Source organism: Ceratosolen solmsi, unplaced genomic scaffold (genome assembly GCF_000503995.2).
Source record: "Ceratosolen solmsi marchali unplaced genomic scaffold, CerSol_1.0 scaffold14, whole genome shotgun sequence".
NCBI classification, from domain to species: Eukaryota; Metazoa; Arthropoda; class Insecta; order Hymenoptera; family Agaonidae; genus Ceratosolen; species Ceratosolen solmsi.
In genome coordinates this window covers 5,875,041-5,879,596 of record NW_011948420.1, presented here as the reverse complement: position 1 = coordinate 5,879,596, position 4,556 = coordinate 5,875,041, and positions in this window count along the sequence as shown.

Below are 4,556 nucleotides of genomic sequence, written 5' to 3'. Positions count from 1 at the left end.
ATTTAATATATTTTTATGTAAATAGCTGACTAATGAAACTTTTGTTAACATTTCATACATATTCACATTGCCGTCTACTAAAAAAATGAAAACACTGATGTGAATTGATAAAGAGCTATTCATTAAAAAAAAAAAAAAAAATTTCTTTCTCAAAATTTAATAAATCACTTTTAATGAGGCCCCAGTGGCGTTAGCAATAGCAGCATTCTGTTCATTTTTTGTTTTTGTTTTTTGTTTTTTTTTTTTTTTCGTTGTTGCTTAATACAACTAACACGCGTGTGCATTTATGTTTTTCATCTGGCCATTTCTTGTCCCATTTGATCTTCCCCCGAATTTTTTCTTGCTCGTTCTGTCCGAGCATAAATTCAGAACGAGAGCTGGTCGACAAGCGAAAGTCCGTTCGTTTGTTAGCACGCCCGCGAGATTTTCGTCCGCACGCGGTAATAAAACTCTTTTGCACTTTGCAGCGTCGCAAGTCGAACCGTGAGAGATCCAAAGAAGTGAAGGACAGTATGCAGAAGAAGCGCGAGCAATGTGAAATAAAAATGGCATCAGTTGTGAAAGAGAATAAGCTAATGTTGAAGGAAAAAAAAGATTGTGGATACGTCGAGAGAGTGATACGAGAAATAAGATTAATGTGAAAGAGACTGAGAGTGAAGGAGATCGGAATGTGAGGGGAAACTTCTATTTAATAAAATTGTGAATATAATTGTTTCTTTTTAAGATGCATTAATTATATTTTCATATTTTTTATTTACATTGACGTTAATTTCATTCGATAGAATGGATTATTTGAATAATATTATTTCGAATATAATATGGTTAATGATTAATTAGTTTAAGTAATATTATATATTGTTCAAATTCAAATCTTTTTTTGGCAATTTGAAGATGCAGATAATACCCGCAATGATCTTTATATACGTTGAAATTTTAATATTATTAATAATATTAGTTATTAATACAAGGTCTATTCTATTTTTATAATGTACAAAGCAATTATTATATTTGCAAAACAACTATTTACAAATAATTTATAATTTATAGTAGTATAGTATAGGTTTATATTTATTAATCCTATATTCATATTTTTAATACTATATTTATAAAGTGTAATATAATACAATTTGTCAAATATTTGCTTGTTTAATTTATAATCTGAATTCAATATATAAAAGTATAAATAAGTACATTTTATAAATATTGATGAATTCAAATTATGTTATGCTATTATAAGATAATTTATAATATGTTAATTCAACGAATATTTTGTATTCTTATTGAATAGTAATATAAACTATAGGAAATAAGTAAGCGCTGAAATGTAGGGGAAATTAATTACCTAACTTTATTAAAATTAAATTACACATAAATTTTTGATATCTCTAAATTTAAGGTTTTTTTTTTTTTTTGATAATACAAAGAAATTTATTCGAATAAAAAAATTTGCGCATAATAATTTTAGCAAATGAATAATAATTTATCATGTCGTATAAGTAAAGGAGACCATTATGTTCTGAAACCATGAAAGAATATTATTTATTCAGCTCAAAGTATACTAAGCTTTAGCATGAAAATATATATTCAATATTTAGATAAAAGTATTCTTTCACATACTATTAATAAGTAATGCAAATATAAAAGCAAATTGACAGATATACCTTTTTACGTTAGAGAGCTATATTTTTTTCTATACTTATTTATTATTTAAACATTGGCGACAATATTACAATAAAAAATTACTATAGATTTTGTTTAAACATAGTTTTAGTTCTCAGACAGTTTCATCGAGCTTTTCTAAATTATGTATAATACGATAGATTATGTTCTTGATATATTTTTATGTTTATTCAATAAAAAATTAGTTACTATTATTATTCTAAAATTTAAGTACTAATTGCAGTTAATCTAATATTAAATTGTTATTTCAATTATTGAATTTCAAATCTAAGTAAATAAACAATACGATCTAATATTAGAAATATAAAGTAATATAATTTCTAAATTTCAGCGAGTTTATGAAACAAAGTAATAAAAAGATACGAGTGATTCTTTAAAGAATGAAAGTTTTAGAATTAAAAGAATTACATTGAATGGTGACGCACAGTGGAGGAGAAGATAATGAAAAAGAAAGTGTAACGCCAAAGGAGTTAAAAGGAACAAAAAATGTTAAATAGGAATGTAAAGAAGAGAATGAGAGAAAAAACTATATGAACGAATCAGAAAAGGAATACGAAGAAGTTAGTATGAGACCTTACGAGGAGGAAAAACAGGCGCGTAAGAAAAAAAATCCGAGTAATTTACAACAATCATAAAAGTGTAACTACAAGCGCTCGTACTGCCTTGATTCACGGTGATTGCCTAACGGTACTAGTGCGAAAAATTTTCCTCCTCTCTTATACAGACGTATGAATAGAAAGGGATGAGAATGATGAAAAGAGAATGAAGTAGTGAAGGAATAGAGCAAGAGAGAGAGAGAGAGAGAGAGAGAGAGAGAGAGAGAGGGAGAGAGAGAGAGAGAATGTTAGTCGCGATAAGATTTGTATATGCGGGTAGACCTCGCTCGATTAATCACTGTATTATGTTGTAGATACTCGAAGATTTTCGCATATTGTTATGTTATAGATATACGTAGAAATGTCAATTTTTATAGTAAATTTGAATTTTCAAATTAAAGTCAATATTAATTTAACAAGTTATTATATTTAAAAATTTTCTTAACGACTAAGCGTTAGAATATTATGAAACTAAATTCTAATGTATTTTTATTATATTTTTAATTTAGTATGGAAACAATGTTAATTAATAGCTATATAAATTAAGAAGAATGCTAGTAAACCTTAATATCTGTAGCGCAATTGATAAATATGTATTTGATATATATATATATATATATATATATATATTTAGAAACGTACAATGATTTTATATAAAATGTATTTAATTGTATTGTTTGCTTTGCTAGATTATATTTGATTTGCATGCAATTCACGTGAGTTAGTTTATAATTAGTTAATCTTAAATTTTGCTTTTACATAAAATCTACTTTTATAATGCGTATTACATATATTTAAAGCTTACGGCTATATAAAAAAAAATCCGATATTTGCATAAGTTGTTTCTTTATATGTTTTTATGGGAATAACCGTTGGTTAAATAATTATAGTTCGTGATTTGTGTATTTAAATTCGATAAATGCCTATAAACATTACTATTTTCTTTATTTATATCAAACAGTAATTTGCATTAATATTATTTATAAAGTACCTGAGTTTATCATAAGTGGATAATAAAATTAATTAAAAGAAAAGAAAAGAAAAAAGCTAATCTATGCTTTACTTTGTACGTTGTACATTATTGAGGTTCTTGCTATCTTATTGTATAATTATTAAAATAAATTTCTTTCCGGGCAAGATTTACTGAAATATTTAAAATAATGTCAAGAAAATCTGCCTATTTAAAAATGTTGAATTTTATTAGCGAATAACGTTAATAACAGTCGATAATTTGGAATTTAAGATTTCGAGATTGCTGCGAATAATGCCAAGCGTGGAGAAAGTTGGTTACTGATACAGTACATGTGAGTTGCACTGGGTCACTATACTTTTGAGATTAAAGCCTTTTGACCAATTCATTGGATTACGAATATTATATAATCTTTCATTCGATTCTGACTTCTGTATTAAAATCTGGAACTCTATACATTTTATTTTTCAAATAGTAATATATAATTTTATATGATTTCAAACATTTTTTTTTTAATTTTAATTTTAATATTTGCATTTATTGTAGTGCTTAAGTGAACTCGAGCTCCATAAATTTATCTAATTTTTCCAAGTTTCTTTATAAGACTTTAATTCATTTAAACAAAAACTAAAGTCTTAATTATTTTCGTAATTGCAAGAACATTTTTGCATTCATTATGAATTATGTATGACATTATTAGGAAAAATTTAAAAAACACGGCAAAACTATAAGCAAAAAAAGAAAAACACGACGACCTTAAAGTGAAAATCTTGAAGAGTAGATTTTACTTTTAACTTGTAAAGTTATAATAATTATATAAAAAATTTATATACCATAAGAATTTTTTTCACGCTATAAAATTAGCGTCAAATATCATTGAGAAATATATTTTTAAATTACTTACTATTTATATAAATAATATGGTTAAATAAATAATATATAATCAGCTGTATATGCAGTAAAGAAAACTACTTATTGTTCATGTTTATGATGCCATATAGTACATTGTTCTATATGAAGAAGCTGAGAAAAGAAAAATGGCGAATAAAAATATAAATTTATGTATATGCAAGACAGAAGGTATAATATCGCACAGTATTAATGAAACTGAAAAGCCGTTCTTGAATTATTTTCTTATGAATTTAAATTTTCTACTGCCGAGACTCTCACGACCCACCATTTCAATTAAAATGTGCGGGTCCATATAGAATCTCATCTTGGGCCATTAACGGACTTTGGCCGTAGGGTCAAGAGCGCGTATATTGTTATGCATAATTTTAAATGATCTTGCGTTGCTGTTGCCGCTCTTC